The sequence below is a fragment of the Calonectris borealis genome, chromosome 3, assembly GCF_964195595.1.
Source record: "Calonectris borealis chromosome 3, bCalBor7.hap1.2, whole genome shotgun sequence".
Taxonomy (NCBI): domain Eukaryota; kingdom Metazoa; phylum Chordata; class Aves; order Procellariiformes; family Procellariidae; genus Calonectris; species Calonectris borealis.
In genome coordinates this window covers 114,832,201-114,845,994 of record NC_134314.1, presented here as the reverse complement: position 1 = coordinate 114,845,994, position 13,794 = coordinate 114,832,201, and positions in this window count along the sequence as shown.

The following is a 13,794-nucleotide window of genomic DNA, read 5'->3' as shown; positions in this document are numbered from 1 at the left end:
GTTTGCTCATTCAGAGCGGCGATGTACCAAGAAGCACCAACATGAGCTTGAAAAACAGTCTCTGTCCTTGGAGCTCAGCTTCCCATGGCTTTTCATACAGCCACTTCGTTGGACTTTGAGACCTTGCTGAAAGGTTGTCAGAAGTCACAGTGAAACTCTCCATTTGGGGTAGAGCCAAAGAAATTATCGTGTGTGCACACAACACATCCATTTCAAGTGGACCCGGCACAAGGCGCCTTCTCTTTTTAGTCCTTTTCTCCTGTTGTGGTATTTGAGAGGGAGATTCACATTAGGAAGGGAGGCTGTGGGAAGAGTTCTGAGGAAGGACTGTCATTTCTAGTGGGGGTACCATGCAGCATCTCAGGCTGCAACAGACTCTGATTAGTGTGAGCTGATCACCAGCCAGCCCAGTTGGATCATAAAACAGGCCCCCAGGAGCGCGGGGTGACCCACTGTGTAGGGATGCCCAGGGGCACCAAAGCCTGGTTGCTGTGAATCAGCTAAGTGTTTTTTAGTAATGGCTTGTGTCAAGTCATGACCTGGGAGCAGGGATTATGGAGAGGGTGAGAGGGTGCCCAGAAGAGAAGAGAGGTGAGTCTCTGGATGGATGCAAACAAGGAGGTGAGCGCTCTGGGGAGAAAGGGTGGGCTGCGAGTGAGGGCCACCTGCTCACCAGTGTCCTCCAAAGGATGGAAAAAGTGAAGATGTTTCCCCACAAAGTCCCTTTCTCCATCTGGGACACCCTTTCCCAGGACACATGCAGGGAAGTGGTGAGAGCTGCAGTGCTGGCACACAGAGAGGCTGCGACTGCCATGTGAGGGGCCATGACATACTCCTGCAAGGTCACAGCTACGTGCTGGTGTGCTCTGGGGACCGATGCGACAGCCAAAGGCATGAATGTGCAGCCCCTGACAGGGCCACAGGTACTGCTGCCACCACTGCACGGGCCTTGCACCATGGTTCCTCCATTGCCTGCTTCAGGGAGCGGTTTCCTGGAAGAGGTGGGTCTTTAATATGAATTTCCACTCTTCTTATGCTCTTAACAAAGGAAGTGAGCTCCTTATTCAGCCGGAGCCACTGCAAAACAAGAATGGACGGCACATCTGAGAGGCTGAAAGGTGGCTGGTCATCAAAGGTGTGTAACACACAGTTGTATATCATACGGCTGCTGGGCAAAATCTTTAACCCCAGGGTAGCAGGGAGCAGAAAAATTGCTGAATTTTTGGAAGAGTTATAGAAACAATGCCTGGAAAATGCAGCAACTGGGGAGATGTGGCATCAGAGCTGGCACAGGTTGGTTCACACAACCAACATGGTTCAAAGAAAAGTCCCTAGTCCATGAGCCAGGAACAAAAAAATCCAGCCAAAGTGGCAACTCCAGGTACCACAGGCCTGCCAAAATTGCCAGGAGGTATACAACCTCTTCCATGGCCGGCAGAGACCTGGCTGGAGGATGACTGGCACTTCAAGACAAGATAGACACAACTCCCTGCCCCACAACTGAGCAAGTTTAGGAAAAGGGATGAGATTAGGGCAGTTAAACTGGAAGCAGTGGGAGAAGGGGCTCTACCCTGACTGTGTCTGGAGAGCCTGCAGGATCCTTTCCTGCAAGTCCCTTAACACCCTCGCCACGTCATGGGTACAAGTCATGGGCACGCTTCTCTTGCAGCGAGTGCTCTGGACAGGCTGGACCCATGGGGCAGCCCCTGGGGATAACGCATCCCAGACGGTCGCGTCCCGACAGGTTCAGGGAGCAGTGCATCATGCAGCAAGTAGGGGCAGCACCCCGTTACCCGTTCAAAGGCTACAACCCCTTTGCAGGGTGCACGTGAAGCAGCACAGTTACTGACAGCTTACTATAGGTTATCTCCTGCTGCATCTTCACATTCTGTACCTCTTTCCTCACAGTCTACGTCCTCCCTCCTCCAACAATCCTGCAGTCTTGAGCATTTGTGGATGCTGATGCGTCATCCCGAACCTTTTTCCAAGCTGTTGTCCTAGGACATGCTCTGCTTTAAAGCAGCTCTAGTTTGGCCATCCACCTAGAAAGCGGTGACGTTTGGTGTTGGGATGCAGGCACATCAAGAGGCTGAGTGCAGATAAAATGCAAGTGCTGCCTGCTGCCAGGCGCTGCTGAGGTCTGCCTGTCTGCACTGCCTCAGCCAGTGACTGCCTGCCCCAGTCCCTGCAGCAGAGGGCTAGCGAGAAAGGGCTGTAGAGGGACAAGTAGAGATGAGGAGGTCCGAAAAAGCTTTTTGTAAGGCCTCCTGCTGTGGCTGAATGCCCAGACTGAGTGTCGCCCAGATATTAAATGCTGCAAGGGTGCAAAGCACACTGAGCAAGATAACACCATGGGCTCACGCTTACAAGGCAAAGGACGCCATGCTGTGACCTTAGATCTTTGCTCTTTTCAGCAGCATTCCTGGTCGCCCATGTTTAACTAATGTGCTGCCCCAGTCTTTGCTGCGAACCATTTCAGTGCTCATCCTGGGACAAGCGTGAAGGAAGCATACAGGCGTGAAGCAGGGACATCTGACAATGCTGTGCCCCCAGGGTTGCAGTTTAAGCTGAAGCTGAACTAAAGGACAAATTGTTTTTCTTCACCACTGGTCTTCTAACAGCAAGGAACAGGAACTCTTATTGATATGCTGTTGCATATTTAAACTGCAAAGCAGCTCCAGCCTCCCCATCAGAAATGAGGTTATGGGTCATTGCTCTGCAGCTCCTGGGGCTCTGCTGTTCATACTGCAATTGCTTAAAATGTACATCAGTTGATTGCTGTATTTCTCTAACCCAAATGTGTTCTTTTAACCAGTCACCAGGTTTAGTTAATGACCACCATGTGTGCAAACCCTGTGACTGACTATGCCCTACCACTTGGTTAATAAGACCCAGTACCTGACTCAAATGGCTTGAACTTGCCCAGCAGTGGTGAGAGCGGGTGGACTCCTCTGCTGCTGCTTTCACGTATAAAGCTGGAAAGAAGAGTTTACTTTTGTCATGGTTTACCCAGCCAGCAACTAAGCACCACGCAGCTGCTCGCTCACTTCCGCCCCGGTGGGATGGGGGAGAGAATCAGAAGAGTATAAGTAAGAAAATTCGTGGGTTGAGATAAAGACAGTTTAATAGGCAAAGCAAAAGTCGCGCACGCAAGCAAAGCAAAACAAGGAATTCATTCGCTACTTCCCATCGGCAGGCAGGTGTTCAGCCATCTCCAGGAAAGCAGGGCTCCATCATGCGTAACGGTGACTTGGGAAGACAAACGCCATCACTCTGAACATGCCCCTTCCTTCTTCTTCCCCCAGCTTTATGTGCTGAGCATGATGTCTTATGGTATGCAATATCCCTTTGGCCAGTTGGGTTAGCTGTCCTGGCTATGCTCCCTCCCAGCTTCTTGTGCACCTGACAGAGCATGGGAAGCTGAAAAGTCCTTGCCTATGTAAGTACTACGTAGCAACAACTAAAACATGAGTGTGTTATCAACATTATTCTCATACTAAGTCCAAAACACAGCACTATACCAGCTACTAGGAAGAAAATTAACTCTATCCCAGCCAAAACCAGGACACCTTTTTACTTCACATGTGTACAATTTTCTGCTGCAATCTTTCTTTATTCTCCTTGTTGGGATGCCAACTACTCATCAAGAGGGAAGATTATTAAATGACTCAGTCACTAATGTGCTGCCTTTTCTGTTTCCAGCAGTAATTTCATAACACCTTAAGTGGAGCTCTAATAGACTGGAGAGTGAAAGTAGTGAGGGAGTTGATTTGCACCTTTAGCCATTAAAGCAACCCCACAGATATCTCAACTGCTGCAGAGTACTGGAGATCTGATCGGTTGTTGCAGGTTGGTGCTTAAATGGTATTTTTCTCCTATGGGAAAGTTGCAGATCCTGAAATCCTCCCTCCCCTCGGAGTTATACCTGACTGCCATGAAAATACGTGTCCATCAGAGCCAATGAGCTAGACTAACCTTGTTCTCAGAGGGCAGAATTGTCTCCATCTAACTGCATCTCATCGCAGACTGGGATGCCTGCAGGAGGGAGATGCACCACACACAGGGAGTCTCCATTTTTTCTGTTATTTGCAAAGGCTGTTTGGATAATGAGGTCCTACAAAGTTGGCCAAAGTCAGCTGAGGATGCCTGCAGTATCAATCTAAGGTGCACCATACTGCAGCGGTGTGTCCAAAAGCTCTTGGCGGGACATGTGTGCACCAGATTTTGTAGCTTAGTTGGAGAAAGTGGAGGAGCAGCCAACAGAGAGGTCCCAAGGCTCCTGAGGATCTTTGTTTGGCGTTAGAAGAAAGAGACTTTATGCCATTCTGACTTGGTGCCATATTAACAAGACTCCTATACTTTCCATTACTTGCAGTTGTCATGTGTGCAGCCATTTTACTCGATTACACAAACAAATGACAACTATTTTGTAAGTAAACTGGTTCCAAAGCTTCTTTTCTTGCCTATCAGAAATACGAACATTGATCCTGCTTTCATGTGAAACGACGTGAACCACTTCCACGTCTTCTGCCACATGTGATTATGGGTCCACAGCCAATGCTCGCATCCTGTCTGCTCCGTAGCCAGACCCCGCAGACCTGTCCTGTGCCCTTTCCTCCAGTCGTCTTATGGAACTATTTTCTTTACATTTTCATCTCACCATGCTGTTGGGAAACTGTAGCAGGGCAGAGATTCAGTCCAAATTATTAGGCTGCATTTTACTGAGGGAAGGGCAAACCCAAACTACTCTTTCAGCCAGGGAAAGAAAGACACAGCAGGAATGGGAAGTCCAGGCAGGATCAAATGTTTTCTGGGGTAAGATACCATCTGATTAAATCACTGTCACTTGTGGAGGATAATCCTGTGTGAAGTAAAACGTTGCCAGGGAGCTCAAGACATACACCCACTGTTTCAGGGAGCAGCACGAGGAGGGGATGAGCTAGGACTGGGGGGACTCCAAGCGCTGGCCATGCCCTCCCCAACAGGGCACAGTCCCACGGGGTCTCAGCATGGCCGGCAGAGCCAGGGGTGGGACAGGGTCCATCAACAGCCCCAGACACAGCGAGGGCATGAACCGGGACCAGGGTTCCTCCAGGGAGCCCAGTCTGGAGCAGGAGGTGGGATAGGAGACAAGGCAGGTCCAAGGTCCATGCAGCAGCCAGGGCAGGAGACAGGGACACATCTAATGCAGCTCAGACAGGGATGGGAGACCCAGGCCTGAGCTTAAATGAGGTCCTGGGCCATAAGCAGAAGGTGCATGGGAGGCAGGTGCAGGGCAGTTAACACCTATTAGTGCCCTCGAGGCCCTGACACGCTGTATCTTAAATGAAGTGCCAGGGTTTTACATCAAAAAGTCATGCAATGCTGCCTGGGGAGCTTGGAGCAGGCTTTACCGCTGGCTTGGAACACTAATTTTGGAAAGCCTGTGCAGACAGTAAAGGTGTGGGAGTGAAAGTATGCACAGTCACACACTTTCTTCCACTGAAAGAGGAGACGGGGAGACTGGATGCTGAGAGTGATTAGTAGGTAATTACTGAGTGGGTGAAGGGAGGTCTAACACTTGCCCTGCTGGTGTTTCTCTGCCCACGTGGCTGTGTGCTCATCACGACCCAGCAGCTCCACAGCTCTGTCCTGCCCTCCCTCTCTCTCCCAGGCCATTCCCAACGGATTCCTCCCAAAAGGAGTAAAGAAAAGCTGCAGAGTGTCCAGGGGAGCTGCCTTCACCACTCAGCACCAGACTTCCAGCATTGGAACTGCTCTGCCTTCCTGTACCGATCACCTTCCTCCACTAATTACCTTCCTTCCGCCAACTTTCTCATTTAAACTTAAGCATCCCTTAACTCCTACCTCTGGTGACCAAGACTTCAGTGTTGATTTTTCTGCCCTGTGTCTGAGTAGGGATCCTCTGCACTTTGTAGTTTCAGCAATACAGGAACTGACTCAGGCTTCGACCCCTCGAATCAATAACAAACTCACCCAATACTCCATCTCCAACACTAGCAAGAAGCCTGGGAAAGAGTGTAGGAACAGGGCATTTATCTAGTATTACTTTCCAGATAGTCTTCTTGCCTACAACCTATTTCTTGTTTGAGGATGCAGTTTTTGTGACTCCTCCTACTAGCTGCATTGTCCCGAACTGGATGCTTATTGACAGCTTTCAATTTACATCTATGCTTTGGGTTAAAATTCCAACATAATTTTATTTTTAGGTAATTTTATATGCCTGCAGACAGGTTGTATTGTCATGTATGTAATTGCTGAGGGTAATGTCATGTATGTAGTTACTGACATGCAGTTCATGTCTTTATATCAGTTCATCCCAGTACACAAATTTCTGAAGTTCCTTAATTAATCTCTTTTTGCACTGCATCTTCTGAGCCATGCATTAAAACTTTGCACCTCTTGTCTATCTGCCTGTCCATCTGTCCTGCCTGTGGCATTGAGAGTATGTCAAAGAATGTGGCTGTAGGGAACTCTTCAGTGCAAGCCGCCATATGTAGCCCTTCCTTGGCAATGTTGGCTGTTCCAAAATGTTCTTCCTGCCCCCACCAGCTCAGTGTCCTCCTGCTCACAAGATGTCCTGTTAAGCAGTCACTGGGTTGCACGGGCGGTGGCTGAGCAGGGAAGATTGTGAGTTGCCTGCACCATGTCCAGCCCACCCGTCGCAGGCATGCGCTCCAATGGCAGCTCTTGCTGGACTCCTTCCTATCATCAGCCTTACCTGAGTGGAGAGTTGTTGCTTTGGTCTGCACCTCATGCAGGTGGGCTTTTTTTTGCCATTTGTTGCTGAAATTAGAGCTTGGTGGCCTCTTGACACCACAGACAAACTTGCCTGGGCCTCATCGGTCCATGCATTTAGAGGACTCATGGTGATGCCACTCTGGGTCTGTAGTGATGGCTCCATTTCAGCCAGTATTCCCTACGGGCAGCTGTGGGACAAGTCCTGGGAGGGTGGCTTGGTTGGTTTGCTTTCAGTGTAGGATGAACTCCTCAGCCGCTGTTGTGCTCTGCACCTCCACCCCAGCCTCAGAGACTGGGGGTCAAACGTGCAGCCTCCTCCCAGTCTACTGAGCAACCTGGTGGGACCCCAGCGCTGTCCCTGCTCTGAGCAGGGGCTTGGACTAGAGACCTCCCAAGGTCTCTTCCAGCCTGAATTATCCCATAAGCCTATGAACATTATACCACAAGGGTTTGGACTAGTTTAACCTGTTATTTTAAATTTAAGGCTTTACCTCATTGTGTTTTAAATATGAATTAGTGAATTTAAACAGCTGGACTCAGTTGTGTTATTTTCTTTGCCGTTGGGCTTTTTTGTAAGTAATGAAACCTGTGTAGATGCTGTAAGTGTCTATTGGTCTCTAGGTGCTCTCTGCAACCAGACACATTTTAGCAGCTTCCTTGAAGCCACAGGCTTGAAGGACTCTTTCTCAAGTCAGTGGTCCTTGGGTCTAGCTGACTCCAGAGCCCCACTTTGAGAGTCCATTGTAGCTACCCTCTGACATTAGAGGGTAGATGAAGACAAGGCCAGGAATAAAAAGCAGGAGCTGCATTTTCTTGCAGTGCAGGCTTCCCCTACAGTGCTGAGGCACTTCTGTGGCTTGCCTTGTCTGCACTGGAGCTTTTCTTGTCTTGAAATATCTCAAGGTGGCTGCGTCACGTCTGCAGAAGAAAGATCTCTGTGCCCAAAAGCCTCTTTGGTTTTTCCAGCTATATCAGCTGGTCCAAGAAAAGATATCGCCTCCTCCTACAACCCTGTCTTTTCATATTTCCTGAAACTGTTCCAGTAAGAACAGCCGGTTTTAGTTTCTTTCTCCACTTGCCTTCTCACTTGACAAAGGCAGAGTGCTCAGCCAACGCTGTACCCGGCACCTTGCATCTGACAAACACGCCTTCCAGACAACCTCTCACTTCACCATTTAGGGGTGGGTGATGAAGCCCCTCCGGCAACCCCTCCTGCTGGCAGCTAGTCCATGCGGTTCCGAAATATTTCTCAATTTCCCATTTGATGCTGCTTAGCTTTAATTTTCTTCTGCCTGTTCCTGACATGGACTTTAAGGAGCTTCTTAGATCCCAGTGTTTCTTTCTATGGATTTAGATTCTGCACTAGAGTCAACTGTATTTTCTTTTGGCTACAGGAGAAAGAATAAAATCTGTCATCATCGGAACATCTTTCCAAGGGAACACTTATTTTTTATTCTTTTCTTCACTCTCACCAATTTTTCACAGCTCTAAAGCTGAGAGGAGCTGACGGTGTTCTCCTGTCAGATTGGCGTACCCAAAGGAGACTAAGCTTTCTGCAGCTCCTTATTGCTCCTTAATTGGATTACCATGGGCCACTTTATCCCAGGTCACCTTAGTTGTGTCCTGGGACTCAGGGGGGTTCGCAGCTCTCACATGTGAACTACGCAGCTCAGTGTATAAATGTAGAAATAGTGTGGTTTTGGATGTTTAGTCAAATGCTGTATATGATTAGCTATGCAATGTAAAAAAAAGAAGCCACCATATTTGCCTAACAAAGCCAACTTCCAGAAAATCACATTGACTGGTACAAATTATATTCTTACTCTGAAATCTCAGACAAAACACTCATTTGGTGTGTTAGACCATGATGATGCTAGTTGAGGTATTTTACCATATACTCAAAAGTTTCAAATAGGTATTTAAGTCTGAACCACAGTCATGAAATTAGGACAAAGCGAATTTGAATTTTGTGTCCTCCCCACCTCCTCCTGCTACTGCCTGGGAGCATTAATGCCTTGTAACCACTATTTTAACCAGTGATTTGAGCCACATTTAGATTATTTCTAATACCTAACCATCTTCACTGTTAGCGGCCACACTTATTCCTGCCTGGGCCTTTTTTTTTGTTGCTGTTTTTTGTTTATTCATGGAGCTATCATTTTACTATTTGTTCTCTGCAAAATCCAATTCTTCTTTTGACTCTGCTTGCTTTATTTCTGCACCACTTGATCTCTGCAATCCATATCAGTGGCTGATGGACTTGCTTTGCTCACTTTTTGTAGCAGTGAGTAAATCTGCTTTATTGATTGGATTGCATTTACCATCTCTTTTATGATATGTGTTAATGAAACGGGAATCATGGTGCAACTGTCAAGACACTTGCTGTCAGCCTCATTCTCGCTCTTTATGCCTTGGGGATGGCCAAGTGGGACTCTATGGGGAGAGAGTTTCCTGGGACCATCTTCCATAAGAGCAGCTAAGCCTGCCTTATGAAAGGCACAGGTGACCTGTGCTGGTGTGTGGGCAGGGAGGGAGAGCGCCCGTCAGCTGGAGCCTGAAGCATCACCAGAGATCTGTGAGCAGACATCAGCCATGCTCCTGGATCCAAGAGGAGACCTAAAGAGACATTTTCATAGGACTTGAGTGTACTGTAGATAGTTGGCTGCAAGCCAGGGAGCCCTTTGAAAACACTGGTGAGAGTAAGCATGAAAAGAAAGACCTCACCACACAGTGAGCTGGATGGAAAGCTATTTATAAACCCTTTAATTGTTACGCTTCCTTATCTAGCAGCTCTCAGTTGCCTTCTTTTAGTTTTTTTCGAGGTGCAATGATGTTGTTCTAGAGATGCAAAGTCCTTTTCATGTTGGCATGCTCACCTGAGGGAAAAGGCACCAAGAGATCCACTTCAAAGCACTCAAGTGCTTTGCGTCGTTAAAATACAATCGTCTAGGGAGAATCTTCTTGGGGTGATTTCTCTCTTCCCTCCAAATATGAACTCCTGATAGTTTTTGTTCCTCTACTAGAAGTGATTCCATTTCATGTTCTTCAGCTCTAAATCCCATCAAACTCACCAATACAGTGAGTTCTCAGAATTAAAACCTGTCTTTTGACATATAGTCTGAAATGTAAAATGCTCAGGACAGAATCACTAGAACTGGTCTAAATCTAGCACATGAAATAGCAAAATCTAGCCTCTTCCTGCAGGAAATGATCACTTCCATGCTATCACAGCTACCAGCTGTTAAATCCAAGAATATTTGGGTCCTACCTTACCAGCAGGATTTGTGAAAACCTTCCAAGATCCTTCTTACTCCTACTTCTTCTTCCCAAATCCTTGGATAATTGCCACATGGTGGCCAGGATGAGTCCTCTCCTGTACTGTCTGCTGTCCCTTGATTTTCAACCCTCTGAAACTCTGGTCTGGCTAGCTGTAAATGCATGTCCTTTGGTAAGACAAGAAAGGGAGCTTTACACAGCTGAGCAGAGAAATCCAGTCCATGAAGCTACATGTGAAATATGCCAGTAACAGGGTCACATGCATAGAAATATGGGCATAGCTACACACAAGGTGATCTGAATCAGACACAAGGTGGCTCAAAGGAAACTCAAAAGATGGTTGTAGCATCAAGCTAGGTTCACGTCCCATTCCAAGGGGACAGCATGCATAAATGTCTTTGTGTTTACTGGTGTCTTAGCTTTTATTTTTGCTAGCTCAACTCAAAACTCTCAGGCCAGGGTTCAGGCTTCTGGGAGCTAAGGACCAGATTTGATGCCAAACCCTGGTTTGAGTTTAACAAGAGTATCTCTAGGTTGTGGGAAAGACCATTGTGAGAGAGTCCGTAAGCTAAAGCAATGGCAGAGAGGAAAACTAAAAACAAAAGCAAAAGTAAAATTGTTGAGATGGTGACACTGAGCAGCACAAGGACTCACAGACAAAACCCTCAAAAAAGGCAGCAGAGAAACTGAGAAGGGAACTGAGCAACAGGAGAATGAGCCTGTTTCAGGGAGCTACAGAAGCTCACACCCACTTGCCAGCAGACAGACGTCTGCTGTGTGTCTGCAAGGTGGCCGTGAGTTTATGAATGTTTAGCCAAGTAACGTGTTTGAGCCCTGCAGTACCTGCGTCAGGCTACAAAGGACGGCTGTCTGCTTGTAAGCTGTGTCTAATCCTGCCTGCAGAGCGCTCAGTAAAGGTGCCCAAGTGAGGGTGGTGAAGGAGTATGAACTTACCAATCGATGAAAAAGATCCTTCGTAGCTGCCCTGTTCCCTCTTTCACCATCCCTTCCCAAACCTAGGTAAGAAACTGTACTGGATGTGGTCTGCACGCAATAGCCACTAGGCACGCAATAGCCACTAGTGAAACGACTGTTGTAGGAGCTGTCCTCAGCTTAAATGTCAGATTGTCAGAGAGTATTAAAAGTCAAACCGTGCCAAGTTACTGGTTTGCTTCTGCTCCACTTCCAGCATACTAATATGCAGGTCCAACTGCGGCCCCAGCTGGCTGGTCTCAGCACAGAGTACAGATGGGGCCAGTGAAATATTGTAGTGATCCCACTGGTGCTCAGATTGGGAAGCCCATCTAAAGCAGAAGAGCAAGAGGCCAGTCATGTAAAACACTGGCCCTGGCCAGCTCTGGAGTTCAGTGAAGATCCCCCAGGCAGGTCCCAGCTGGACTGCATAGACCAGCCAGGTGTGGGTCCCATAAACAACTGCAAAAATGCACAGCCTTAGCTGTGGCACTAGGCTTCTACCTTAAAAGCATCATTTTTTTACTTAAAAAAGCAGGCTTTGCTCTCTGACAGATGCTGTTTTGGAAGTGGATAGCTGAGCTGCTGCCTGCAGTGTGGTTGTGAACAAGATTCATGGTGAAGGAACACGTCTATGGTGTAGAAACGCTTGCGTGAATACCAACAGCTCCACTCTCGTGCATTCTTCCAAGCTGTTCCTCTGACCTCGCCTGCTTGCGTGAATCACAGGCCACAAGAGAAGAGAAAGCCAGCATTACCACTGTGGCATAGGGAAAGGCTACCAGCAAATCAGACAGCTCTGAGCTTTTGCATACCTGTTTACAGGAAGGCAAGGAGGCGAAGGCAGGGACTGGGAGAATGAAGAGCCGCCCACTCTAGGAGAAGATCAGGTTCAAGACCATCTAAGGAATCTGGAGGTGCGCAAGTCCATGGGACCCGATGAGATCCATCCACAGGTCCTGAAGGAACTGACGATCTATCCGTGGGTCCTGACAAAGTTGCTAAGCCACTATCTATCGTATTTGAGAAGTCGTGGCAGTCCGGTGAAGTTCCCGCTGACTGGAAAAGGGGAAACATAACCCCCATTTTTAAAAAGGAAAAAAAAAGGAGGACCCGGGGAACTACAGGCCAGTCAGTCTCACCTCTGTGCCTGGGAAGATCATGGAACAGATCCTCCTAGAAGCTATGCTAAGGCACATGGAGGACAGGGAGGTGATTCGAGACAGCCAGCATGGCTTCACCAAGGGCAAGTCCTGCCTGACCAAACTAGTGGCCTTCTATGATGGAGTGACTACATCAGTGGACATGGGAAGGGCTACTGATGTCGTCTATCTGGACATCTGTAAGGCCTTTGACATGGTCCCCCATAACATCCTTCTCTCTAAACTGGAGAGGTATGGATTTGATGGGTGGACTGTCCGGTGGGTGAGGAATTGGTTGGATGGACGCATCCAGAGGGTAGTGGTCAATGGCTCAATGACCAGATGGAGATCGGTGACAAGTGGTGTCCTGTAGGGGTCCGTATTGGGACCAGTACTGTTTAGTATCTTCATCAATGACAAAGACAATGGGATCGAGTACACCCTCAGCAAGTTTAGAGATGACACCAAGCTGAGTGGTGTGGTTGTCATGCCTGAGGGATGGGATGCCATCCAGAGGGACCTGGACAAGCTCGAGAAGTGGGCCCATATGAACCTCATGAGGTTCAACAAGGCCAAGTGCAAGGTCCTGCACCTGGGTCGGGGCAACCCCCGGTATCAATACAGGCTGGGGGATGAAGGGATTGAGAGCAGCCCTGCCGAGAAGGACTTGGGGGTACTGGTGGACGAAAAGCTGGACATGAGCCAACAATGTGTGCTTGCAGCCTGGAAGGCCAAGCATACCCTGGGCTGCGTCAAAAGAAGTGTGGCCAGCAGGTCGAGGGAGGTGATTCTGCCCCTCTACTCCGTTCTGGTGAGACCCCACCTGGAGTACTGCGTCCAGCTCTGGAGCCCTCAGCACAAGAAAGGCACGGACCTGCTGGAGTGGGTCCAGAGGAGGGCCACAAAAATGATCAGGGGGATGGAATGCCTCTCCTATGAAGAAAGGCTGCGAGAGTTGGGGTTAGTCAGCCTGGAGAAGAGAAGGCTTCGGGGAGACCTTATTGGGGCCTATTGGTACTTAAAGGGGGCTTATAAGAAAGATGGTGGCAAACTTTTTAGCAGGGTCTGTTGCGACAGGACAAGGGGTAATGGTTTTAAACTAAAAGAAGGTAAATTGAGACTAGATATAAGGAAGAAATTTTGTACAAGGAGGGTGGTGAAACACTGGAACAGGTTGCCCATCCCTGGAAACATTCAAGGTCAGGTTGGACGGGGCTCTGAGCAATCTGATCTAGTTGAAGATGTCCCTGCCTACGGCAGGGAGGTTGGACTAGATGACCTTTAAAGTTCCCTTCCAACCCAAACTATTCTATGATTCTATGATTCTATACAAGCACAAGGCAGGAGCTGCATCACTGATGCTCACATTGAAACAAGGGAATGCCCCTAGTCCTTGCCAGCGTGTGTTTTGGGATTGGTCACAGCCAACTGAGTTGTCATGATGTGGGAAAAAATAATGTACCTTGTGGGGAGATTTTATGGCACCTGGGGCACAGCTCTGCAGGAGGTTTCAGAGAAGGAATGGGGGCCACAGCTGCCACACAGCTGGAATGAAACCCAAGCACAATTGTAGCCAAGGTCCCTTGCCAGCAATTCAGGTGGTATTTCTGCTTCACATGTGGCAACACCAATAAACGGGAGAAGACACCAATGAAAAGGTAGA